Source organism: Sinocyclocheilus anshuiensis, unplaced genomic scaffold (genome assembly GCF_001515605.1).
Source record: "Sinocyclocheilus anshuiensis isolate Anshui unplaced genomic scaffold, SAMN03320099.WGS_v1.1 scaffold660, whole genome shotgun sequence".
NCBI lineage: Eukaryota > Metazoa > Chordata > Actinopteri > Cypriniformes > Cyprinidae > Sinocyclocheilus > Sinocyclocheilus anshuiensis.
Window position 1 is genome coordinate 150,388 of NW_015557099.1, and position 14,037 is coordinate 164,424.

The 14,037-nt window shown below is 37.9% G+C and overlaps 1 protein-coding gene across 2 annotated transcripts in view; it reads right to left on the minus strand.

Moving 5' to 3' along the window:
- LOC107677501 (probable cation-transporting ATPase 13A3) overlaps positions 1-14,037 on the minus strand; it is a 47,424-nt gene that overhangs the window by 29,640 nt on the left and 3,747 nt on the right. For both annotated transcript variants that reach the window (XM_016472424.1, XM_016472423.1), the window contains exon 2: positions 4,942-5,032. The gene's annotated coding sequence lies outside the window, so the exon portion shown is untranslated. The remainder of the gene's footprint in view (positions 1-4,941; positions 5,033-14,037) is intronic.

The following is a 14,037-nucleotide window of genomic DNA, read 5'->3' on the forward strand; positions in this document are numbered from 1 at the left end:
AACGCTGTTGCTGAGCCATGTTTCCGTGAACACAAAAACACAACAATTTCTTACAGTCCTTTGAGTTGAGCGTAGTAGTCGGATGTAGTCCAGTTTATTGTCCAAAGAGCGTATGTTAGCCAGTACAATGGCGGGAATAGCTGGCTTGTGTGGGTTAGCCGTTAGCCTAGACCGGATACCTCCGCACTTACCCCTCTTCTGCTTCCTCTCGCGCCACTTGTGGCGCCTCCGCTGTGGGCGAGATGCAGTAGTGGGGGTCGGTGATGGTGTAGGCCTCCGGAGCAGACAGAGATCCCGCAGATCTTCGGCGTGCGCAGAGTTTAACCCTAAAATGTGGTTCTGCCGACATCGAGCAGAAACTCACGACTGTATGCGCGCTTAAAGACAGGTAGACGCGATGAAGACGTACAAAAAAACTGATCCGTAATTATGTCCCCACTGGATGCAACAAATGCCTTATTTATAATGGGTTTTAATGTTTTTGTCTCGTGACTCCGGCAGGGACACGGCATCACAGTATGGTAAGGGGCGTAACATTTCCGTCACACGCTTGAGATATTCGGCCAATCACAACGCACCGGATAGCTGGCCAATCAGTGTACACCTCGCTTTTCAGAACGATGAGCTTTGATAAAATCGCCGCGTTTCAGAAAAAATAATGTTTTTTTAAACTTAAACCACATAAACACATTGCATTACACCAAATACACAACATAATGTTCTTTTTAGCAATGTTTTTGTCTCGTGACTCCGGCAGGGACACGGCATCACAGTATGGTAAGGGGCGTAACATTTCCGTCACACGCTTGAGATATTCGGCCAATCACAACGCACTGGATAGCTGGCCATTCAGAGCACACTTCACTTTTCAGAACGATGAGCTTTGTAAAAATCGACGCGTTTCAGAAAGGCGGGGCATAGAGGAGAAAAAATGTACAGTATGTGGAAAATAATGTGTTTTTTTAACCTTAAACCGCATAAACATTTCATTACACCAAATACACAAAATAATGTTCTTTTTAGCAACATATGACCCCTTTAATTGACTAAATCACGTGAACTCTAAATGTGCTCGTGCAGTAGTCTAACCTACATCACGTAGTGTATGCGTGCACTCTCTGCGTGTGTTTTTGTTTGGTTTTTGCGATATACTTGATAATGTCAAACCGCATATCAATTACGAAATTATCGTCGATATATCGCACACCCCTAAATCCTAGAACATTTACCTAGAATACAGTTCAAAGATATCCGAGTTACGATGTTTACGATGTTGACTTTGAAACTGAACTGCTCCCATCACTTACATCGTAAGGGTCAAACTATCATTCTTACAATGATCAAATTCAACTTTAATTAAAGTTACCATCCAACTGGCAAGTTTATTTGCTCACCAAAGTCCCTTTTATTCTCATTTGGTGCTGACTGGGTGTTAATTTTGGACCTTGGATGCAAACATTGAAGATGAGTGAGATTAATGGTTAAATATTTCATGACTGGGCAAGTGCAGTTGTCTTGAAGATTGACAGGAATGTACAGCAAGCTGTTTGTATGTGTGTAACCAAAGCTCTCTGCAGAGGAAAGAGAAGGAGATCAGAGAAAAACACTGGGCTCAGTCACTCAAAAGGCTCTTTCCAGCTCTCATAATCATTGGACGAACTAGCACAATCCGTCATTCTCACTACAAATCACCAGCTGAACAAAGTCTTGGCCATAAATGATGGCTTTTCCCTCCCTGTGTAATTATAAGTATTTACTCATAATTTACAATATTTACCCTATTTATTCACTATGACTATCTTGATTTGTGTAAGGGTTAACCTAGTGAGGCTTGTCAAGCTTGTCATCCTAAAATAAAAATAGTCTATTTTAATAACAATTATGAATCTTTGCATCATGAAATTATTTTAAGAACATTTACCCCCCCCCCCCCAAAAAAATTCTCAATACAAAATGTTAGAGGGGAAAAAAGTCATTATGTAAGGCAAAAAGTTATTTTTCTAATTTTTTAAATATAAATATTTATACATTGAAGTAATTTGTTTTACTGCTTCTAACTGATTATGATTTTAAGAAATAAAAATGGAGTTATTTGATTTTATAATACACTAACTAAATACAATTTGATAATTTTATAACTTAATACAGTAGTAATTTAGGAGGGGCTGCGCTTAATTTACATTCACATTTAGTCATTTAGCAGACGCTTTTATCCAAAGTGACTTACAAATGAGGAATTAAACTGCGCTTAATTTATTAAAATATTGTCACAATTTTAATCACCTGATTGTCATACTTTTCACCCTTGCAGAAAAACAAGTAATATAATTATTTTTTTATTTTATTTTATGTATTTTAATTAAATTTATTTATTTATTTAATTTTTACAATTTTGAACAATTGATTCTAAACAATTTCAATTCAAAATCAAATTTTGGGTGAAATATGATCTAGACATTTCTTTGTGAGACTCACGAACAAGAATTTGAAAATGTACAACAAAAATGCCATAAAGACTTCTAAAAAAATATTATTTTTTTTTGTTTATTTAAAGGGGTCATATGATGCGATTTCAAGTTTTCCTTTCTCTTTGGAGTGTTACAAGCTGATTGTGCATAGATAAGATCCCTGAAGTTGCAAAGACTAAAGTCTCAAATCCAAAGAGATATTCTTTATCAAAGTTAAGACTCTGCCACGCCCCCCTAAAACGGCTCGTTCAAACACGCCCCCACATATCTATCTACCTCACTATGTGGAAATATTTGCATAATGCCGCCCAAATGTGCACGCAAAGAAAGAAGGCGTGGTTTCAGTAACCGCAGTTAGTGTTGAAGCAGCCATGTCAGGGAGACACTGTGTGTTTCTAGGCGAAAGCAAAAGCACTTTATTTGGCCTTCCGAAAGTAGATGCATTTAGGAATCTTTAAGATTACTTACAACAGAACAGCAATGCATTTTATGGACGACCGTTTCGTGAACCTAGGAGAGGAGGTAATTCTGACTTTGCTATGACAATCTGGCGCTTCTGAATCAGCTACTGTTTTGTTATTAGTTTAAGTATTTGCTATTGACTGTTCAAATGCGGAGTTCTGCGCGTGTGCGTGTGTGTGTGTGTGTGTGTGAGAGACAGAGAGAGAGACAGAGAGAGAGAGAGAGCGAGAGAGACCAGCTTCATCACTGTGTCTGTCACACGACTCTGTTCCCCTTTCGGGCTCTGTCTTTACATTTATTTTGAAAGATGAAGCTCGCGATTATGGTAAGGGGCGTTACATTTCCGACGAGTGCTTGCGGTGTTCAGCCAATCACAATGCACTGGGTCAGCTGGCCAATCAGAGCAGACTGCGCTTGTCGGAAGGAGGGACTTTGTAGAAAACGAAGCGTTTGAGAGAGGCAGGGCATAGAGGACCTACAATAATGTACAGTATTTGAAAAATAATGTGTTTTTTGAACATTAAAGCATGTCAACATATTCTGTTACACCAAATACACAAAATAATGATCTTTAAAAAAAGCATCATATGACCCCTTTAAAGTGATCTGCTCTCATTTCTCATTAATCCTCCCCCTGACCAATCATAATGTAGCAGAAGCTCTTCTTCACACTAGTATTAGCCATACTAATACTAAAGAAAATACTTTCCATCTGCATGCTCTGATCTCCTATTGGTCAGCCTCCGAGCCAACCAAACAGCTTGTCCTTAAGAGAGGATAAGCTCACGGTGAGCACTCAGACACCAATAAAAACACCCTGACATAATATGCCCGTCAGAAACTTTTATCCAGTCTTCTGATAAGGCCAAAGGTACTGAGGTAGATTGAGTAATGAGCTCCCTACATAGACAGCACTTTAAGGCAACATAAGCATTGCGCACAATGCAAATGCTGTAAAAAAAAAAAAAAAGGAATGGAATGGAGTGGAGTGGAGTAATTAAGCTACCTATACAGGAGAAATGTGGAGTGGCTGCCACCAACTGAGAGCGTTCCAAATCAGTTCTTATGAGGTTTGCATGATGGTTAGAATGCTTCCCTAGAAGGCCACTCACTAGGTTTTGGAACGGAGCTCCAGCATGCTGCTCGGAGGGGACAGCAGGGAGGAAACCAGCACCGTGCTGGTGTGGTCACCTCAACAATAGGGCAGCAGGTAGGCAACATGGCAAAAACAGGGAAAGTGTGTGAGTGTGTGTTAGGCAGTCGGGAGCCAAGTGGTCATGCCCTGCTCACTGTTCCCTGCCCTCTGCCACAGGCCCTGATCTTATCAGCCCTCCGCACCCGTACAACACACCACAGAAAGGGGAAACCCAATTCAGGACCGACCCTTCCTACTATTTTCCCTTTCTGGAGCAGCTGCTATATGGCCACATTCTGCTCTTGGCTACAATTTATACGCAAATCGCAAGTGCAACATGCTGCACTTTTTTTAACTTCCTCTTGAGCAGACTATACGATGAATGCAAGGAAACACTGCAGTCATAGACCTGACAGGCCTATTTACCCAACCCATGTCAATGTGTCATGCACGTATGCAAGCAGTCATTTAGAAGACACTTTATTTTTTCTTTTGGTTACCAACCCAGGTTCAACTGACAGCAAAAAGATCATCTTAATGGGTTAGTTCTGAGCAAAGTGAAAAGTACAATACTACAGCATGTTAGTTGGATCCTCACCACCAAACCTGATATTTCAAGCGGTTTCAACTTATTCATAGTGAATGGCCTAAAACTGACTTTATGTAAAATCAACTTTTGACTGAAAAACTTTTTTATAGTAAAGTATATCCAAATCAATAGTGATTACATAACCACACAAGTCTCACCACAGCTTTTTTTTTTTTTTTGGAACTTGACAGCTCCAGTTTAGTATTATTTGCTTTTGTTGTATAGGAAAGGGGCAGCAGAAAAGTAATCAAAGGAAGGTGATTTTGAACACAGCAACATTCCCTTACCTTCAGGTTCTGGGCGCTGTGGCCCTGGGCAATCCCTTCACCTATAAAGAGGCCTCTCTCTTTTACGCTCTTTCACCGCAGACCTGGACTCCTGAGAGAAAACAAAAGAGGAAATCTTAATTAAACTCCATGAATCACACAGCCTTCGGTCTTTTAATGGAAGCATTGTGCAGCTCTCTCAAATGTGACATGTGAAGAACATTTTGAAAGATTTACAGAGTGTTTCTAAGCAGCTCACAGTGAGAGAAAACATTAAAGTGACCAGTGGTTCAAGGTTTTCACTTTCTTGGATTTAAACGTCTGAACAGAGACACTGAAGAAATGAAATAGAAAAGGGCTCTGTACATTAACAAATCAAACCGTGTCTGGCTGTTATACTGGCAATTTGAAAAATATAAAAAAGCCACAGCTCACAAAACCACCAACAGCGCAGCATAAAGCCCACAGGAAATTTATATCATGATTCAGAACATCTGACTCTGTATTCATACAAAGACTGAATGAAAAGGGTCAGAGAGGATACCATGCCAACCTGTGCTATGGGGGTTGGGACTCCACTGATAGACTTCACCTGATTGGTTAGACAGCCTTTCCCATAATTTACTAATGAATCATTCACAGTGTTTATGTGACAGTGTTTAACCAAAAAAGAAATGACAGTCGTTTTCACAGATCCATGTGAAAAAGGATCGCTTTGACAAGAGTGCTGTCTGTACGTGAAACTTTTCAAAAACGCAAAGGAAAAATATTTCTGTTTCTACTACAATTGTTGTGTAAAAACAATGCTTAGTGATTTACAGTACACATTATTTATTATTATAATTACATTTAAAATAATAATTTTTTTACAAGCACAAATATTTATTCATTCTTAGTGCCAATAAATAAATAAATATTCATTTCAGATGCAAATAAATTAATATGAAAATATTTAAAGCAAAAATAAGTATCACTAATTCTGGGAATTAGCAAACAAACAAGTAAATTAAGCACAAATAACTGTTTATTCTGAGCACAAATTAATATTTATTAATTATGGGTGCAAATAAATAAATATTTTTTTATTTCTAATATAATAAATATTTAATATCGTACGTTTCATTGTTTAAACAGACTGTCAAAATAAATCCAAACGAAACCATAAAACCCCAAATTTCTAGACAGATATCTGGTGTGTTTTACCATGCAAAGTGTCTAACACAAATTTGTTAACAAATCTAGACTGTCAACTGTTGAATGACTAACCTATTCTCAACAAAAACTGCTGGCACAAAATGCATTTATGACAATCAAAAATCATCTGAGTAGACCTAGCGATTAGTGCAAGCTCTGGCAGATTGAGCCCTGTTACTCATGCGGTCATTTTGAATCTATGGGCTAGATAAATAACTCTTTTTCTTTCCATGCTCAGATTTCTTCTCAATAAAAGTTGAAAAGGGTCAATAAAAACGTATAAAAAAAGAATAAAAAAACAGCCTCAGGTAAGAAAGTCTGCCAGCTAGATTTCACAAGGCCTGTCAGACAAACTTGTCCTACATGCACGGCTTTCTGACATCTCTGCGCATTGATTTTTTTTAAGTTTTCTGAGCGTGCTGCATCCGCTGAGTCAGTATTCTGCAGGTAGCTCCGTTTGCAAGCAGTTTCACAGGAACGCTTTGAAACACAAGCGGTTTCAGAAGTGGTCAGTCTCACTTTCCAGAAGTACTCGAAGACATCAGCTAACAATGTGCAATGACCTACTGACGGCCCTCGCGATAATTCATGGAAGCCAAAAGTATTCAATTGCAGTCACGTTTTGGGTTTAATGCGCTTTCTTCATTCTGTTTTGTTTCCCATTGCATTGGGTCACCATTGCTTTGACCTGAATTATTCTCCTCTTTTCGGACAGTACGACTCCACTATCCCTGCGTTCAAATGTTTAGGAGGAAAATACTTAAGAACATGACGGAACAGTCTCATGGCATATTCGCTGATAAGCGGTAAGATAAACAGTAAGGGTTTAATAATTAGATGGCCTAAACAATGGGGTTAACCGCTAGGTTAATGTGTCACAATAAAGGTGTGGTTGGATGCATGATTTAGTCTGGAATCATAAAGATAAAACTGAGCAGGAAAAAGGAGATAATGGTGAGAAAAAATAAAAGTTACAAGAAAACAACATATCAAACTTCCAGGTAAATGCAATAAATCCAAATAAGACTATAAAACAAGCTGGTAAGTTGTTAATTTGACCTACAAGGACAGTTATAAAAAGATGAATGCCTAAACACTGATTTAACAGGTTTATCTCACAAAGTTCAACAAAAAGCACACACTGAATAAAAAAATTAACACAAAAAAAATCATAATCCCTCATTTTTCTCATCAGCCTGTCTTCAACATTGAACAAAACACACCACAACATTTTATAATGGGATCAGAGATTGCTTTGTGGATGAGATGTCAATTTTGGACCTTTATCCAAAACAACCTATAAAACTCTTAAAAACTGTAATAAAATCCCATAAATATTGTGGTAGTACCATAGTACAGTGATGACACCAAATACATGTCATGGTACTGAATGATTACCACAATATTCATATAAAAATAATTTCATTCACAAGATAATCCAAAGTTTGTTAACTTGGCATTACAGTAGCTGTCATTTAAAAAAATTAAGGGGAAAGCATTTTGAACATTTGATGGAAAGTCCATAATTACGAATTTACAGAACAACCTGTAAAAAATAAATTGGTAGTAACTACGTTATTTTGGCAGAAAATACTGGAATATACTGGAAAATACTGGAATAAGTGCATGTTTTACTGGAATAGTGGTTTAAGTTTCTGAAATGCTTCTTTCAGGTCTGCAATTATTTATCATACATTAAATGTTAGCCTTAATATTCAACATAATTAATAGGAAGTATGCTTCAACGTCCTCTAATAAGCTTACTGAAAAAAAACTAAAAACGTTTAAAAAACAATTGAATCTCAAACATCAACAGGGCAAAGCAGCTTGACTCTCAGCTGGACAAGCGGTTCACTAATTCAGGGGCACATTTCTTGCCGTCATTCGGGATTTAGAGAACAACAAATGTGTGCTTTTCTCATGCATTTTTGAAGTGATTCTTCTGTAGTCAAGGACAGCGCAGAAAAAAATAATCCTCTAATCCGATCGTGGTCAATAACTCGGGTCAAAAAAGTATGATCAAAGTAGTGAAAGAAGGAAAGGAAAAAGGACAGTCTCCTTACACTTCAAAGCTCTTGACCATGAGAAATTCTCACAGAATGGTATACAACTGTTACTCTTGTGAACCTTTTTAAGATGGTTCTGATGTGATGGTTTAGTGTCTTCAAGTGTGTAAAACCAAAAAATGAAAGAAACCACAATATTATTCACATAATAATATTTAAATAAAGTGCAGGATAAATAAATCCAAACATACCTGGAAAGTTTGTCTTATCTTCTCCTTTAGCAATTATCCAGTTAAGTGCCTAGTTGATAAGTCCATTCAAATTTACTATCAAAATTTCAGATTCTCATGCATCCCAAGACCCTTTTATGCAAGATATAAGGCTTTTCTTGTACTACGGTTGACTTCATAGCTGAGGATGATGGCATCGGCCTATTTAGTAAGAGTGGAGACGAAAAAAAAAAAAAGATGGAGCACGGAGGTGTAGCCTAACCATCGAGAAAGCAGCGGTGTTGAAAACAGTGGTGGACAGAATAAAAACAAAAAGATCAAACAGAAAAGGGGACCAGAGTCTGGCCACATGGTCTTGGATTAGCAACTCCCATTGTCAATGCCGCTTGGGAAAGAAAAAACTAAGGAACTTCAAGAGATTATGATTTTATACGTAATGCTGGCTGTTTCAAAGTACCACAGGCCTAGAGTAAACTACCCTTCATAAAAGTTTGATCCTTCTGATTTTAGCTGCAGTAAACAACCTTTATCAATCTGGAAATATAGTAAGGTTAAACAAGGTCTAGTAAACACAAACGAAGACTTAGTACACTGACAAAAAGAGAGAGAGAGCATTTAGATCATGAAAAATAAAACAAAAAAATAAAATAAAATAAAAATCTAGCTGTCGGACCCTCTTACATGAGGCAGTCTGATTAAAATAAAAATTAAGTTAAATTAAATATTTAAAATAAGACTCTGAAATAAGGCATTCTAACTGAAATAAAATAAAATACAAATCTAGCTGTCAGACCCTCTTTACATGAGGCAGCCTGATTAAAACAATTCTAATTGAAACGAAACAAAACAAAAACAAAATAGTCCCAGTCATACTATCTTACGTTAGCCATTCTGACTGAAATAAAAAATAAATAAAAGCCAAAATGCTCTCTGGTTAAAATAGTTTCTCTTGAAGTCATTTCACATTTTTGGCTGTAACTTTTGGCTGTAATCTGTGGTTTTGGTTCACACTTTGATACCAAATTCTACATCAGTTACTATTTTAATCCAGCGTCTTTTATCGCATCTCCCATGAACAGTGTCTTTTTTTGTGGGACTTATTTTAGGTAAACCGCATACGGATTGTTAGAAAAGTCTTGTCCATTCCACTGCCCTCGAGGATTCTGAGAGCAAACACCCCGAAATCTGCACAAGGGACTTGCACCATGTCACGATTTGTCACACTTCAGCTCTGATTCAACACTGGCAGACTTTCTGTCATACGCTGTTGTCTTAGAGCGCGTCTGCTAAAAGTATTCTCGGAGTAATCTCGGCATCACCTCAAAGCTCTTCGGGACATGACAGCAAAACCACACAGACAAACTTCTGAATTCCAGTTTATCCATGTCACCACGTCAAAGATATAACCCCGGAGTATAACGCATTTTAACTGAGTAACAGTCAGTCACTTCATTCAAAGTGATCCACTTTTTGTTCTATGCTGATCATATCTCTTTGCTAAAGATTCACTAACATTTAATGCTTTTTTGAGCCATGCAAATCATAATATTTACACTCCACACAAGTGTTGCAATGTTTTGAAAGCTGTTGTGAACCCTCCTGCCCCTTATAAACCACATCTTCATACATCAATGTCTGAATTGCGATGCTACACTTGACCTCAGCAGTCAAATAAATGCAAACATTTTTATCCTGTTAAATGATGATCTTTTCATATTAATCAAACTAACTCCCATTCTTCTCTCCTGTTCTTCATTTAAAAGTTTGGGGTCGGTAAGATTGTTTAATGTTTTTCAAAGCTACATTTCTTTTAATAAAACTACAGTAAAATAGTAGTTCTTGTTAAATATTAGTAGCTATAATAATAGCTTAAAAGCGCCATGCGCATTTTACTTTCACTTTCGAATTAGCGGCAGTTCGGTGTCAATTGTTTGAATGCAACAACAAAATACAACGTCAATCTCACTTTAGCCTATATATAAAACATAGAACTTTTATTAACAAAACAAATAAAAATACACCATGCTAAAGGGCAGGCTATGCCTAATATAAAATAACAAATAACAAAGTTTAAATAGGTATACAAAACTGGAAATAGGCCAAGTAAACATGTATAATATATAACCAAATAAATAAGAAACGTAGAACGTTTATTAGCAAAACGAGTAAGAAAGTTTGGAGGCACGGCATACACCTTGATGCAAATAAAATAAATAATTGACAAAGTTCAAATAAAGAAAAAAAAATCAGCAAACAATGTGGAACCAATTAAATAAGAAACGAATGTTTAAAAAAACTTCCAAAATCACCTTAGATAAACGGCAAAGGACAACAGCTTTTCAAAATCCAAAATATTGCCAAACAGGCGCTTTTGCATTTCGTTTCGAAACTAAATCATCCTCCATCGTCTTTTCTGTCCACGTTCAGTTTTTAATTGTAGTGTCTGTTCTTTTACTGAACTAAATGATTTTTATTACTATAAAAAACCGGTATTACCGTCAACACCGTCTATCGCGGCAAGCCTACTGTGTATCACCCTTAAAACTAGAAGATATAAAGGAGGACAAAAGTGGTCACTAGAAGTTAGCCAATCATTAAAAAGACCAAGAAGCTTATGGAAAATGATGTAGAACAAGACCAATGGCTGTCCTTTGAGTCAAAGTACAAAAATTACAAATACAAAAGTTAAAACTTAGAACAGGGCTGCCCAAACTCGGTCCTGGAGGGTCGGTGTCCTGCAGAGTTTAGCTCCAACTTGCCTCAACACACCTGCCTTTAAGTTTCTAGTATGCCTAGTAAGAGCTTGATTAGCTGGTTCAGGTGTGTTTAATTGGGGTTGGAGCTAAACTCTTCAGGACACCGGCCCTCCAGGGCCGAGTTTGGACACCCCTGACTTAGAATGATTAAAATGCAGAAGCAAAACAGAAACTAAACCGAAACATTAACAGTGCAGCTTGAGAATGTAAAACATGGACCTGAGTAGGGATGGGCGATATCTTATCGTTTGCGATATACCGGTAAAAATTCTCCACACAGTAATAATTTGTCTTCCCGCGATAATAACGATAAAGTCTAGTTGTTGACATATTTCTGTGTACGACTGTGTGGAGTGACGTGAAGGAAGGCGGACGTGAAATTGAGCAGCTCCTTCTACAATCTGGAACAATCGCATGTTTATTGTCTTCAGGTTTCCTCAGTTAAAAATTTTTTATCTGCGTTTTATTCAGCTACAGCGATCACCGGATACTTTTTCCTGGAGCATTACTTCTACTATGCATATGTGGAGTTTCTGCGCAAGGGCGCCCTCCGGCTTCCAGTATGAATTAAACAGGTTGTTTTTCATGTCCGCGGGTTGAAGTGACCCCAATAACGTGATATTTAGTCCCTGGAATGTGAATTTTACTTGAAGATCCCCGCCGAAAAACGTGTATTTTACCCCCGGAATGCGATTTTTACTGGGGAACCCTCCTCGAAACGGATTGGACTAGTTTTATTGCGAAAACCTAGCAACCCTGTTCATAGTCGCCACCTGCTGTCAGAGAGTGCGTCTCATTCAGACATGCTGTTTTTGTTTCGAGGAAAGAAAAGAAAATCTGAATTCTGCATCAGCTATGATCAGCGCATCACTAATTAAAATACTAAGTAAAAGGCCTCAAATTTGAAGTACAATCTGGGATGTCTTTTTCTATCAATTCTTCAATAGGTAGATCTTATCTTTCATAAAGGCTGAGGTCAGGGATCTTGGGCCTAAAAAGTTTGGTGACCACTGCTCTAAAGAAACAGGATTCCCTAAATTATCGTCATTGATATCGTTATCGCAATAAATATCAGAAATTATCGTGATATATTTTTAAACCCATATCGCCCATCCCTAGACCTGAGCATCAAGTTTTAGGTTGAATTATATATACATAGTACATGCACTACTGTTCAAATGTTCAGGGTCAGTATACATTTTTTTTTTTTAATCTCTTATTCTCACCAAGGCTGCATTAATTCAGCAAAGCTTGAATGGTGAAAAATTTTCACCATGATTACTCCAGTCTTCAGTGTCACATGATCCTTCAGAAATCATTCTAATATGCTGATTTTGTCTAGGGATGCACGATATTATCGGACCAATATCGGAATCTGCCGATAATGGCTTTAAATGTAAATATCGGCCAGATATGAAAAATTATGACGATATGTCTTGCCGATAAGAGGAATACGTTAACTCACATGTGCTCAGGGTGTGCTAGCGACTAGATCACGTCAAAAGTGCGATTAGATCATGTCAGTATTGTGGCTCATTCTTGAAGCAAAATTTTGCCTGAATGATGAATCGATTCAGTTTTGGATCGCTGTTTTTAAACTGAGAATGCACATCATGCGTTCGGTGTATGATAGAGTAAACAGTTATAGCACGTGCAGCGGCAGCCTCCCCTGGGTCCTAATGCCAGACCGAATGCTAACCCCTCCATTTCTCCTAAGGAAAGACACATAATGCCCATAAAAATGGACTCTTCTCTAATTAATTCATAGGAAAGCCTTTCTTTGAATGAACACACATATACTTCAGGTCATTGTGTATGTTGTTACTGTTCTTGTATATTGTCTTTTGTATTGTATACTGTTTTATGCATGCTTATGATAGAACCACTCGTTCATGTAATCTTACCTATATGTAATCTTACCATGTTTAGTATATATAAATCAGTCTTCTGATGATCTAAACGAAAGTGTATATTATATGTTGGCAAATTACCATGCTCTCAGACAAAGGGTCATAAAACTCCCCAGTATTTCCACCCTCCCGCTTGGAATTTCAGCCTTTCTCATTGGACAAGCCCATCCTGAGAGGCGTGAATCTTCTCAGACCTTAAAGGGCTCACGCACAGTTCCGCCCAGGTCTTCTGCTTGCGGCCCGTGTGGAGAGCCTAAGCCAGTGCGGGCGTGCCCGGTGGGCTCCAACACATAGCCTGTCAGTATGCGGTTCTGTTAGATTCTGAGAAGATGAGGATGTGAGCTAGAACGCTTCTGCAACTCTTAAGTCTGCACCAGGCCTCGGCCTAGTCTTTCCATTCATCAAGATCCTCTGACTCAAAATGGTTCTTTCTCATCACCTAACTTTAGCCACCCTACTGGAGCCCCAAAGTGCATTAGGACTCTCTTTCAAACAGGCGAGACGTACAAGTATCAAACTTAGTCTTATTAATTGGTACATTAAGTATCATTTGCACCTTTTACAAAGGTGTGTTTGAAATAAGAAACTGATGTTTCCTTCAGGCTGTAGATCTGCTGAATATCAGATATGTTTTTATTTCTCTTCTCTTTAATGCTTAAGCTTTAACCCTTTTTCCTATGCCAACTGTATGCGTGTGTGTGTGTGTGTATGTGTATGTTGAGACTGCATCTGGACGCTTGTTCAAGGCCAAGGCAATGCAAGTATAGTACATTTAATTAAACGAAACAGAGGTTTAGTATAAGCTGTAGATCCCATTCTAAAACGGCGCTGATAGTTTTACTCAGGTGGTTCTGACTAATTTTCCATTACTGCATTCTCTGGTTTCTCTAATGGCTTCATTCATCCACTTTAGCTCCCCTTTTGTATGCACACGTGAGTAGGGGCGTGCGATATATATCGTCTGCGATAATATCGTAATTGTTGTTTTAACGATGTGCGATTTGACATTATCGAGTATTTT